Source organism: Schistocerca americana, chromosome 7, assembly GCF_021461395.2.
Source record: "Schistocerca americana isolate TAMUIC-IGC-003095 chromosome 7, iqSchAmer2.1, whole genome shotgun sequence".
Lineage (NCBI taxonomy): Eukaryota > Metazoa > Arthropoda > Insecta > Orthoptera > Acrididae > Schistocerca > Schistocerca americana.
Window position 1 is genome coordinate 498,535,279 of NC_060125.1, and position 14,657 is coordinate 498,549,935.

Here is a 14,657-nt window from a genome sequence, read left to right on the forward strand (position 1 = left end):
GAACCAAAATCATACTTCTCAGTGCTACATAATTTCGCAAATATCCTCTATCTGTCTTCATATCCGAATACTATAAATTGTCGTTTTCCTCAATTTTTTTATTGAAGTTTATACACTGACCACCAACAACCTAACAGCCAGTTTGCCGACCTATGGCAGGGCAACAGCAGCGACATGTCGTGGCATACAAGCAGTGAGACCGTGGTAGGTCTCTGGAGGAGGTTGGCACCACATCTGTACACACGAGTCACCTAATACCCGTAAACTCCATGGAGGGGGGCGATGAGCTCCGACGGCAAGTCCAATCAAGTCCCAGATGTGTTCGATCGGGTTCAGAATTGGGGTGCCAGCACACCATTTAGAACTCGCCACTGTGTTCCTCGGGCCACTCCATTACACTCCTGAATTTGTGACATGGCACATATCCTGTTGAAAAATGCCACTGCCTTCTGGAAACATGATCGTCATGAAGGGATTTACGTGGTAGGGACTTACGTGGTCTGCAACCAGTGTACGGCACGCCTTTGCCGTTATGGTCCCTTGCAGGAGCTCCTTGGACACGTGAATGTCCATGTGAATGTTCCCACCCAGAGGATAACGTAGCCGCCGTTAGCTTGTCTCCGTCCGGCAGTACAACTTCAAAGAGCTGTTCACCTGGAACACGACGGATTCGAGCCCTCCAGTGAAGCGGGTATCAGGATTCATCAGACCATGGAACGCTCTGCCACTGCGCCAACGTCCATAGCTGATGGTCATGTGTCCATTTCAGTCGTGCCGAGTTGTGGTGTTAACTTTGGCACATGCATGAGTCGTCGGGTGCGGAGGCCCATAGTTAGGACTGTTCGGTGTGTGTTCAGACGCAGTTGTACTCTGCCCAACATTAAATCTGATGTTAGTTCCACCACAGTTCGCCGCCAGTCCCGTTTTACCAGTCTGTCCAGCCTACGACGTCCGACATTTGTCCTGAGGGGTAGACGCCAAGTCCAACGATGTCTGGACGTGGGTTAACCTTGGTTTCGTAATGTGTTGAAGACACTCACCACGGCATTCCTCGGACACCCGACAGGTCATACACTCTTCGAATTTCCCGTGCCGAGCCTCACAACCAGCCCTCGGTCAAACAGATAGATCGCACAACTTCCCCTTTCTACACGCGGACGGCGCCCTCGCTGATAGTACATGCATCGTGCGCCACTGACAAGGAGTCATTCCTCGCCACATGGCGCTGCTATAGCTGGACTGGTTTATATCGATAGTAAGCTGGAGGTCATAATGTTCTTGTTCATCAGTGTAAGGTTTCCATTTTAAAAACTGTCCACTGTATTTCATGTCGTAGCTACACAACTCGTGTCAGCCATTTACTGACATCAGCTACCGCTTTACTTGCTAATTAAATTAAATTTCCTTGTACATGTTCAGAGCGGTCAGTTGTGGCTTCGGACAATAGAAAATATTTTAAATTACTTGACATATTTATTGATAGATCACAAAAATACACAATGACATGTAAGAGACCAAGAACCAAATCCTCAGTTCATACCAGTTCAGGAGACACATTCTTTTATTAGATGAATCCGTTCACACCGTGTAATGCGGGAATTTGCCGCTAGACGTCCCCAGAAGCAGATTCGCCATTATAAAAGGAGGCAGTGGGTATTGTTAATAGAGAATCACTAACAGCAAAATGGTTCGGACAGAAAATCTCAGTGAATTCGAAAGTGGAGTAATTATTAGATGTTACCTAAGTAATAAATCCATCAGGAACATTTCAGCCCCTCTAAAGCTGCCCAAGTAGAGTATTGGTGATGTTATTGTGAAGAAGACACACGAAGGAACAGCCAGAGCTAAACAAAGACCAGACCGACCTTACGTGCTGGAGGATAGGGTGTGTCGAGCACCGCGGATACTGGTTTTTAAAAATCCCATGAAGTCAGCCGAAAAAATCATTTGTGAATTCGAAAGGTCTAACAGCACCCCTGGTAGCACAGTGACTGTGATTATGGAATTAAAACGAATAAGATACAATGACCCAGCAACCGCTCAACATATTTCTACAGTACATGCTAAGAGACGCTTGAGGCGCTGTTTTGAGCGACGCCAGTGATAGTAGATGACTGGAAACCAGTGATACGGGATGATGAATCACGCGGTACTTTGAGGCAATGTGATAGTTTGCTTCAATTTCTGGAAAATGGCGCCTGCCTCGCATGTACTGCCAACAGCGAAAGGTTATCGTGAACAGGTTACAGTCGCCTTAATGCACTCAAAAATGCTAAACGAGTAAAGATATGAACACATATTACAGCCCTGTGTACGCCATACAGCAGCGGAACAATTCAGAGACGATGATTGTTTGCCTCAGCAGACAGTGACCCTGTCATAAAGCAGCATATGTCAGGCAGTGCTCCTGAAATGGACTGGCCTTCCCAGAGTTCCGACCTGAGGGCAATGGAACACGTATGGAATGAGTTAGAAAGTCGACACGCTTCAGACTGAACCGTGAATTTACTTCCAATTTTTTTTCTTAAATAATTTACTTTATTTACTAGCGATTTATCAAGAACATTAACACATTTAATCACACTAGGTGAGCGTGGAAGTAGTTGCCAGGAAGTAACTGATGGAAAATGAAATTACTTTTAACAAATGTGAATTTTATTCCTAAAAGCTTTCTCAAAAACAGATTTAAAATTATAAGTACACTGGTGCAAATCTGCAACACACCGGATTAGTTTCAGCAAAAAAATTTTTAACAACTCAGACAAACACGTAAACTATGCACCCCGTAAGAGGGATGGAAACGGCACAACACTCAATTTCTTTGCCACCGAAAGTGTAATTTTTTTTCTTTTTTTAAGGACTCCTACGGTGGAAGGGTGGCAACCTTATAACCTAAAATGACTATTTAAATAAGACCCATAAAATCCAGACTTACATAAAATGTACAACATGCTCTACATTACACATATACCACCTCGCAAGATGATAGGCAAGATGCAAACATATTTCAAGAATTCGGCCTTTAAGCAATAAATTCGTTAACACCGAATCCCAAAAACGTGACTGAAGGAGCTATTAACGTATGGCAGATTGACAAGGGGGAGTTACTAAACAACCCAAACCGCAGATTGCTCTAAACTTCCCCAATTCCACAAGGGAAAAACGGACCACCCAATTCACAAATAACCACCTTCCCGCGGGTGGGAAAATTGAGAAGAATGGTGGGACGACCCCAAAACAAATCGGCTGGTGACCTCACCAAGAAAACAAGTAGCATTTAACAAGTAAATGAAACAACATATCTCCAGTCACTTAACTTCCAATAAACTGCGATTTCTGGCGAAGACCTGACGCAGCACCCCCAACGCTCTCCCGAACCGTCCGCTGCCAGCCGCTTCAACGGACGCAGGAAGGCGCGCCTATCTCACGTGTCACGGCGTCGCAGCTCGCCCCGGCCAGCCCGATGTCGTGGTTTCGCTCCTGTTGCTCTCGTGTGAACCGCGAAGCCACTACCCTTTCTATACGGCGCGGTCCACTGGACTCACGTGGGGACCTCACATGCACCGACGCTCAAGGCGGACAAGGCATCTCTTGTCTCAGTGCGCGACCGACCAACCGACCGATCCAACCGCCAATGACCGTTGCCCGAGCAACTCGAGCAGACTAGCAGCCTTACGCACAGACTCAGATGCAGGAACTCAGCACCGACCGGGCGACCACTAGCTGAGTTCTGTTACTGGTGGAGTGGCAAGATTCTCATTTCCTGGCTTTAAAGTTCGATCCAAACGACAGACATACTAGCACTCCGACGACAGACAGACACTAACTGCCGCACAGATGCAAGCGAGAGACCGACCAGCAACTAGTGACGCGAGACTGACCTAGCCTCACTCCGATTGACCAACTGATCAGACTCGTCACGACTGACAGACTGACCCAGCCGAGCTCATGCGCCCCTTAAATGCACGTGAACAGGCAACCTTTCCCATTTCCCACCAGAGGAAGATACCAAAGCTACGATGGCCACAGAGACGCCACCGCCAGAAACGGAAGGCGACTGTTTTACACTACGCGCTGCGGCGCGCTCTTCAAAGCAGCAGTTTTCACCACGGCTCACAGACCTCAGCGGTCAACACCACCACTTCTCCAGTTTTGGCTCCTGAGGCAAAATGGGCTGCCATTCCTTCATAGACGTTCAAACACTTCGCTGAAACTGTCAGCAGAGTTCAATCGGTCATTTAGGTGAAGGATAGGGTCACAAAATACAGTACATCAATGTCCACTGGTAAGTGTCCGGATACTTTTGTTCTGATAGTTCACGTTTCAGCGTACTCGTGAATCTTGCTATTGGAAAACAACCATTGCAAGCTGAGAATGTATCTTCAACGGCGTTCTGTTGAAAGTAGTAAATATTCATCGCACATAGGCAATGAAAGGAATTCTCTGAGTGCAAGGTTGTAAAAGGCCAATGATGTTTGCTGCTTTCGACGCCCCACATATTATAGTATGAAAGCTTTCACGACCGGATGACATATCTTCTGGTAAACCTTCCGGCATGTAAGGTCGTGGTCCATGAAACTCTTCCGGTGAGGAGAAACACCCCTCTGAAGATGTCCAGCGCAGCTCTGGACGAAACGTTAGGAGCTGAAGAGTTTCATGGACCACGACCTTACATCCCGGAAGGTTTACCAGAAGATATGCCCCACATATTGCCTAAGGTTTTGGAAATTTGTGATAAGTTCCTATGGGACCAAACTGCAGAGGTCAATGGTCCCTAGGCTTACAAACTACTTAATCTAGCTTAAACCAACTTACGCTAAGGAGAACACACACATCCACGCCCGAGGGATGACTCAAACCTCCGAGGGGAGGGGGGACCCGGCGAACCGGGGCAAGGCGCCTCAAACTACGCGGCTACCTCGCGCGGCTCATGTTGTCTACCATTCAACCACAATATTGGCTGCTAATGGCAACGGAGGAGGTACTGTAGGCATCCAATATCGAGCACAGCATGAGGCTGCGGGGCATAGCTAAACTGCTTAGTCCACGAGTAACTCACAACACTGCTACAGTGTTAGTGCTGTTGATATCAAGCAGAGCAATGGCAACGATAAACAAAGTGAACACTGCATTATATCTACAGTAACAGTTGCCGACGTTGACTTTTCGTCAGAAAGGAACGAAAGGAATTTCGCAGAGTAAGAATGAATTGGCAGACGAAATATTAGCGTTTCTGCAAGATGACTCAGTGTAATGTCTGGTGTCGTATACTCTCGACTACGTGGACAATGTACATGAGGAGTAAAATTACAACGATACGTGTTTAACAAGTGAAAGTGACACTGAAATAGGTTTTGAGCCATGTAGTTCATCATCCTTGTCGTACAGGAAGTCACAAATTCCTTCCCCAGTGACACGTAGCCCAAGAAGCGGGTACTAAACATAATTACGGACATGGAAGCTCATCCTCAGCATAATAAGAAAACAATTGTTAACAGATTTCGAGTAAGTACGCAGCAATATGACTCTGTAGAGCATAAGAAGAACTACGGATATTCAAGGGAGGACAAGGCACCCTTCTTACAAAAACTTGTGGTAGAGCGTTTCAAGGATGCTCGATACAATTTACAGGATGTGCATGATAGTGACCTACTACATTGGGCATATCATATTGAGTGCGATATTGATTACAGTTATTTCAAGGGAAGCAGTGGATGGTTGTATAAATTCGAACAGTGCTACAGAATTGGAAGACGTAAGGTAAGGAAATTTCAAACAAAGCGTCAACTTGATGATGCACAGCGAAATCGGCCCGAAAACGTGTAGGTGAGCTAAACAAACTGATCCCCTCGTCCACTGAAGAAATTGTTTTCAGCTCTATCAATCGGGATTTGAGAGGAAATGCACATGAAAGGAATCCTGGAAATTAGTGGTAATAAGAGAGTGGTATCACGATTAAATAATGTCAGTCGCTTAACGCATGCGTGTACAATTATGAAGACTCTTAATCTAGATGGTAAATTGGCTAGAAAGCTATTTTTTGTGCTGCTAGAAGACGGAGGAGCTCTGCCCATCACGATTCTTTCTCGTGTGCGTCACCGTACAAGGGTAATGGGAAATACTTACGTCAAATACATTGCTTTAGCTTGATTCCTGGTCTGCGTATAATAACCATACTGCTTAGAGCAAATTTTCTCTTCTCAAAAGTGTGAGACATCTGAAACGTCCCCTTGGAAAAAAATTATGAATGACTGTGCTGGTAAACCTCTTACGTTATTTGATTTTCAAACAGCTGAGCAAAACTGAACGTACTCAGACATTTCCCTCTTTCCTTATCCTGATCGTCACTAGACTGACACACAATATTTTTAGCACAACGCAATCTGACTTTCAATAATCCTTACAAAAGAATGGCCCTGACTAACAATAACCTTTACCTTTCAAGAATCACTTACCTCACAAAAATCTTCGTTACTCGAACTACTGCAATGCAGCGAGCGCCAATACTGCCAGCTAAGTAAAGGATTGTAACTACTGAAGGCACTAACTACTGATAGGCATAGTTAGCAAATGAAGGTTCTGATAGAGAACAAATGATGTATTTACCTTAATAATGTTCAAAAGTCATCATATATACTGTATATCTACCAATTCATGTCAACCATCTTTATAAATTTCCTTTTTCTGGCGGACACACGTCCAGGTCGTACGCAATAGTAACCTCTCAAAACTCTGGCATCTCTCTCTCCACATCCACTACTGCTGGCGGCTCACCTCCAACTGCGCAACGCTACGTGCTAGAGTTGTGGTGATTCGTGAATGAGTCGTTCATTTGAACGACTCTAAATAAAGAATCGTAGGAATCGAATCATGATACGGACGTATCGTCGTTCAAAAGAATCGTAAGAGCGATTGCGTGTTTCCGAGTCGTGACGATTCCAAGTTCCAACGATTCATCGATTCTTTGTACGCTATTCTTCGAAGGCAACTTCCGAATCATGGCGAGTCGTGCCGAATGATTATGACCGCCAGATGGCAGTCAAGTGGAGGATGCATGTGAACAAAGGAAGCTCGGAACGAACATACGAAGTTCGTGGGCCGTAATATTACTCGTGAAAACCAAGCTGACACTTGGCGGTGGCTGACGGGAACGATCTTAAAGGCATTTCCTATTTACTATCGCTACCATCAGCCACCGCGCCGACGTCAGCTTAGTTTGCGCGAGTAATGCACGAACTAGTGATGACACAAACGATATACAGCGAGTACACAGCTCCCAATACACACGAATAAAATCAAGAAATCCAAGTATGATGAATGAATACGTACCTCTTATTTGTTGCAGATGCAATGCAAAACACACACACCTTCTTCACACACAAGCAATAGCACTTGATTTATGTATTATATTTAGTTTATCTCGAAAACGGCCCCAACGATTTGGATGAAATTTTGTATTTACACTGGTTTTTGCTCTTTGAGTTCACCTACATAGTTCCATCCTTTCGTAAAAAGTCAGTTTTACAAAATATATATATATATATATATATATATATATATATATATATATATATATATATATATATATCATAGTTCCATTCGTAAAAACGCAATTTTATATTATAAAAACGCTATTTCCCATTTTTTATAACGCCATCTCGTAAAACTATTTCTGGCATATCTTATCATAACACAGTTCGATTCTAACCCCATTGACAATTTCAGGCATGTCCTGCCATCTGTGAGTAAGATGTAGAACTTTTTGCATTGCGTAAGAATCGTGCCATCGCAGACTAGAATAAATCGTGAAAGAATCGTGAACGAATCGTAGGAATCGATTCGCAATGTGAGATTGAATCGTTGGAATCGATTCGGGAAAAAGAATCGAGTTGCCCAACCCTACTACGTGCTGTTCACACCCAACTGCGCAACACTACCCAAGCGAATCCAACAATGATTCCAACCAGCCATAGACCGCACACACCACAGTCAGTGATTTTCAGACAGAGAGCCACGTGGCGTTACCAACGTAAAAACCTAAACAGCCTACTTACATATCGCAATTCATACCAGGTGGAACCACTGGACAAATTCAGGATGTCTGTTTTTGCGCGTCTATAAAACATATCATCGCGCTATCTGCAGTTAAGCCTTTAAAAGGTAGCCAGTTTTACAGTAAGCTCCACCGCAGACTGTTTCGCATTCGTTTGCATCCCATCACATTCCCATCAGTTCTCATTACGCTGTTACCCCAATATGTTTCTATACCCATTCGTAGAGAGTGGATACCTAGCTGAACGTCCCACACAGTTTGTGGCTCCAAAGGAGTTCGCCATCGTTCTTGGTGGTGCGAACTTTTGTGATCACTGCGGCACGTAATTTTTCAATCAGTGTTCATGGTGCGAGTTAATGGTTTGTTTTCAAGATTTCTTGAACGACTACGATGTCCATTTTGTGCAGCGTAACACATACATCCCATAGAAGGTTGATCTCTGCTTCTCCCGGACGCTCATTTTCCGTTGCCCTCTTCCTGCATAAGGTGAGTCATTAGCAGTTAATATTTTCCCTAGAATAACTGTTAAGTCAACACTTTCACACGAGTCTTAGTAAAAACTGTACTTGTGACACCGCGCTCAAGAGGTTCCTTGTAAGAGTTCGCTGATGATGGAAACTGTGGAAATATTTAATTACGGACGTAAGACATCAATTAAAGTTGGTCCACTGAGTCAATACCTGCTGAATAATTCAATATTAATTTATGTAATTTTCGTGACTCTTTTCCGTGCTGCTATCTGAAACATATTATACGCGTAGCGTAGCGTCTGCAGACAGCAATCGAACAACTCCATGCATCTAGTACACGTAACAATTGCGTTTACTGCGTCCAATTCGTTCCTTCCCTTCGTGCTCCAAAATGCACTTCATCCGCTGCGCTGCGCCAACTGCGGAATTGTATCGGATCGCTTCGAAGGCAATAATATTGTTCGACGCACAATACAGCCTGCGGGTGCATTACGTGCGCAGCGGAGCCGCGCCAGCGGGATTCAATTACGGGTAGTAATCATTTGTGAAAAGGAGAATTGGTACTGCGCGATGAGCTAGTGGAGGTACGCGTGCACGCGTGTTCCCCGCTCGGGATTACCTGCGCAGTTTAAGTTCATGCGCTCGCACGCGCAAATTGCCTAGTTGGCGTCTATTTCGTGGCAGTTGCAATTGAGCGAAATAGAACCTGCGCTGGCCGGCAATACGATGATATCGGCAAAGGTATTCTGAATATTCTGGACCGAAATTAATCATTCACGCACTTGGGTGTCGATATGTGAAGGTGTGTCACTGAAAATAAACTGTTTCTGAGGTTCCTCATTAATTTATCACAAATTAAGTCGTCATTTTAGAGAATGAGGAAAGTTTGCTTTTTTATCATATGATACCGTTGCATTATATTGTAACATTTAGTATGTCGTGAGTCAAGTTAACGAAAACAAAGGAGATCCTATCGACCCTGAAAGTTCTTTAAGGCAGACGTTTTTCCTGTCAGCATTGAACTATGGACGTGCCTTTTCAAATGCAATTTTTATTGGCAAATACCTTTCTCCAAACATCAAAGTCTATTTGACTTTGTGTTGTAACTACAACTCAATAAGAATATTATTTTTGTACTTTTGATCACATCAGATTCTAAAAAATCACCACACTCGTGTTAAACTACCCACGTGGAGCTGTATATAAAAGGCTGTTATAAATAATTCAACAGATTTCACAGATTTCATGTAGCTATATTATTTAACACGCTGACAAAGGGCTTCACACACACACAAGGAAAAAATCGATAGTCAAGTTCTTCCCACGTTCGGCGCAGCATATCCCTATCAGCCTATTTAAAAGCATTGTTGATGAATCTCGCATTTCCGGTAGGTTTGTTGGTAGAGGAGCCGTAAACACAGAATCTTTCATATAACCACAGAAAAATCGCATACAGTTAGGTCAGGAGAGCGTGGAAGCCATGACGATCCACCACGACCGATCCATCGTTTTCCCAATTTTCTGTTTACAAATTCACGAACGTCATGATGGAAATTGGGTGGAACATTATCGTGTTGGTAGATGAAGTCCAAACTGTCAGTCGCCAGTTGTGGCATGAGTCAATTTTCCAGCATGCCCCTATACGTGTGTCCGTTAACGGCCTTTTCACAGAAGAAAAAAGGGTTGTTAAAACCGAGAGAATGCACAGAACACGTTAACTTTTGGTGAATCTTTAATGTGCTGCATGACAGCATGGGAATTCTCTATACACCAGATTCGCGTATTATGATAGTCCGCTGTGCCATTCACGAGTAATGTTGCTTCATCACTGAAAAAGAGTTTCTCGTAGAATCTATCCTCTTCCGCAACCTGTTACAACTGTGCCGAAAATTCAAAGCATCTGACTTTGTCATAGGGAGTGAGGAGTTTCAAGCAGTAAAGCTTCAGCTTCAATAGTTCCCCTAAGATCTTCCAAAAGATCGTAGCGGTTTGTTTAGCTCTGTATTTGTTGTGTTCGTCGACTTCCGTGGGCTACATGCAAAAGTCGCCCGCACGTCATCAACCATTTCTTCACTCACTGCAGGCCGACCCGTTCGATATCCATTGCAGAGGCATCCTCGAGCTTTAAACTGCGCACGAAATCACCGAATGTAGTTGGATGTTGGCAGATCTTCGCTGAACTTTGTTCTGAAGTGTTACGGGAGAATGATCTTAACGCATTTCAGGCACAACATAGGCTTGGTCGGCGCCTGTCGCCATCTTGCCCAACTGCTACACACAGCTGCGCTCTCGTGGCAAATATCTGAAGTGCAGCTACAACAAAACAAAGCTCTGAGTTTTTCTATATGAGTATTCAATTTGTGGCAATGTCAGTTAATGTGGCTACAGTGAATTTATGAAATCGCTTCAGTCATTAGAATAACCTTGTACTCTGAATATCATGCAGACAACAAGTACATCACAAACACAATCGCTAAGTTGGCCTGTAAATCGTAAATTGACTGTCACATTACTTGTGGCTGACATTACCGATCTTGATGACACAGAATCCAAATATTTATTCTATGTAATGTTATAATTTTATTAAAATGCTTTTTGTTGAAGTATCACAGTCTTTTGAAGAGTGTTTATCATGTGTTTGTGTGTAGTCTTTTAGGTGATGTCCACCCTTGCACACTCTTCAAAAGACTGTGATACTTCAACAAAAAGCATTTTAATAAAATTATAATATTACGTAGAATAAATATTTGGAATCTGTGTCATCAAGACCGGTAATGTCAACATCACTTCAAAAACCTTGATCTTTGGGGGTGGGCCGTGCAAAGTTCCCACTTATGAGCTTTTGCCATCAGCCAGAGAGTATCTGAAGATTTGTTGATAGTGCAACACAAGTAACAAATAAATAATGCACGATCTGTGATGGTTTGCCTCAATATTCTTATCAAAAACATCCATTTGGAAAATGGATGGATTGATATAAACATATTGACACAGTATCAATCAAATCAGCAGATTCCCTCAACAGTTACCCTGTCAGTAACAGATACGTGTAAGTACTTGTTCTAAGCTAGGTAAACGAAACTTTAGTTTTATGCTGTGATAATTGATCGTCAAGTACTAAGCACAGAGAAACATCACTAACTGAAAAGGACAAGAAGAAATTTTCGCAACTAGGTTGGTGTGGTCTCAAGATTGGACAAACAGTATAAATGAAACTTCCTGGCAGATTAAAGCTGTGTGCCCGACCGAGACTCGAACTCGGGACCTTTGCCTTTCGCGGGCAAGTGCTCTACCAACTGAGCTACCGAAGCACGACTCACGCCCGGTACTCACAGCTTTACTTCTGCCAGTACCTCGTCTCCTACCTTCCAAACTTTACAGAAGCTCTCCTGCGAACCTGCAGAACTAGCACTCCTGAAAGAAAGGATATTGCGGAGACATGGCTTAGCCACAGCCTGGGGGATGTTTCCAGAATGAGATTTTCACTCTGCAGCGGAGTGTGCGCTGATATGAAACTTCCTGGCAGATTAAAACTGTGTGCCCGACCGAGACTCGAACTCGGGACCTTTGCCTTTCGCGGGCAAGTGCTCTACCAACTGAGCTACCGAAGCACGACTCACGCCCGGTACTCACAGCTTTGCTTCTGCCAGTACCTCGTCTCCTACCTTCCAAACTTTACAGAAGCTCTCCTGCGAACCTGCAGAACTAGCACTGCTGAAAGAAAGGATATTGCGGAGACATGGCTTAGCCACAGCCTGGGGGATGTTTCCAGAATGAGATTTTCACTCTGCAGCGGAGTGTGCGCTGATATGAATACCAACTGAGCTACCGAAGCACGACTCACGCCCGGTACTCACAGCTTTACTTCTGCCAGTACCTCGTCTCCTACCTTCCAAACTTTACAGAAGCTCTCCTGCGAACCTGCAGAACTAGCACTCCTGAAAGAAAGGATATTGCGGAGACATGGCTTAGCCACAGCCTGGGGGATGTTTCCAGAATGAGATTTTCACTCTGCAGCGGAGTGTGCGCTGATATGAAACTTCCTGGCAGATTAAAACTGTGTGCCCGACCGAGACTCGAACTCGGGACCTTTGCCTTTCGCGGGCAAGCGCACACTCCGCTGCAGAGTGAAAATCTCATTCTGGAAACATCCCCCAGGCTGTGGCTAAGCCATGTCTCCGCAATATCCTTTCTTTCAGGAGTGCTAGTTCTGCAGGTTCGCAGGAGAGCTTCTGTAAAGTTTGGAAGGTAGGAGACGAGGTACTGGCAGAAGTAAAGCTGTGAGTACCGGGCGTGAGTCGTGCTTCGGTAGCTCAGTTGGTATTCATATCAGCGCACACTCCGCTGCAGAGTGAAAATCTCATTCTGGAAACATCCCCCAGGCTGTGGCTAAGCCATGTCTCCGCAATATCCTTTCTTTCAGCAGTGCTAGTTCTGCAGGTTCGCAGGAGAGCTTCTGTAAAGTTTGGAAGGTAGGAGACGAGGTACTGGCAGAAGCAAAGCTGTGAGTACCGGGCGTGAGTCGTGCTTCGGTAGCTCAGTTGGTAGAGCACTTGCCCGCGAAAGGCAAAGGTCCCGAGTTCGAGTCTCGGTCGGGCACACAGTTTTATTCTGCCAGGAAGTTTCATAACAGCGCACACTCCGCTGCAGAATGAAAATCTCATTCTGGAAGTATAAATGAAGTTGAACTAAACATTATCAAGGCAGATAAGATACCGTAGTTGGTGGCTGCAGTACAGCTGCAACGAACACGTTACTGGTGGTATTTTACCCTCTCAAAGTTAATCAATACTCTAGATCACTTCGCTGGTCGATGTGTGCATCCTCCACCCTTACCACAGTGACTATTCCAGAAGAGATCTATGTCAGCTCTGCCCAGACTGTGAACCGTGTGGGATGTCTACAGCAGCTGTACGCTTTGAACGGTAACAGTTACCAAGTTTTAACGCTACGACAATCACTGCCTGACTAACATCCAACAAGCTTTTGCCTGACTAACATCCCACAAGCTTTTCAGGGATTTTGTAAGCAATTTACTATCTAATGTAAAATTTTTGTTGCCACGTTTTACAATACTGAAGATGCATTGTAAATTTAAGTTAATGCCTAAGAGCTTCACAGTGAGATAGATAGCCCTGACAGTCACTACTTTAGGGTTACAAGATGAAAAAGTATTAAAGTGGTGGATTAATTAACAAAAAGACAGTTTATTGAAGAGAATATATTTTAAAAATAGATAAAAGTATGGAAATAACTATTAGCATATCAGCTGACAAGAAAAATAAATTACGCCCGGTTTTACTCAAGAAACTCAGTCACACGTGACTCAATGGATCATTTGTATATGTCACTGGCAACTACTTTGGTAAGACCAAATGAGTTTGTTTCCTGCAGCATGTAATTGTACAACTGCTTACAGAGCATTTCTTCTAAATGTATTCCAGCTTCATGATATGCTTAACTCTCTGTGGCAAGAGACAGTTGCCTTCTTCAGTCTTCTGGGGTGTTATTAAGCAGAAAACCTTATCACCAGTGGCCGAGCGGTTCTAGGCGCTTCAATCCGGATCCGCGTGACTGCTACGGTCGCAGGTTCGAATCCTGCCTCGGTCATGGATCTGTGTGATGTCCTTATGTTAGTTAGGTTTAAGTAGTTCTAAGTTCTAGGGGACTGATGACCTCAGATGTTAAATGCCATAGTGCTCAGAGCCATCTGAACCATTTTTTGAGCCTTATCACCATCTGCATTGTGGCTTAAATCAAAAGGTGGAACTGTCGAATTTTCAAAGGTTCTGCGAAAGATTCAGGTTTTTCGGAGGCGACATTTGCCATCAAGAATTTACACAAATTAATGTCTAAAGTAAGTCTGTTTCTTTTCTACAACTACCGAAGCTTAAGAAACGCTGCAAATTGCAGAAGTCAAACAGCTTACAATGATGAGCACTAATAGTATTGGTTGCAGATGTTGTACGTGCAGCAAGATGTCGTCATACTTAACGTTACTTACAAAAAATAACAGCTACTAGAAACAAAAATGACAGTACGTCATTTTCTACCTTCTCACATCAGAGTCTGTCTCCAACTATCCAATAATGTACCACTTGGAAATATTTCTTTCAGGTTTCAGTGAGTTTTGG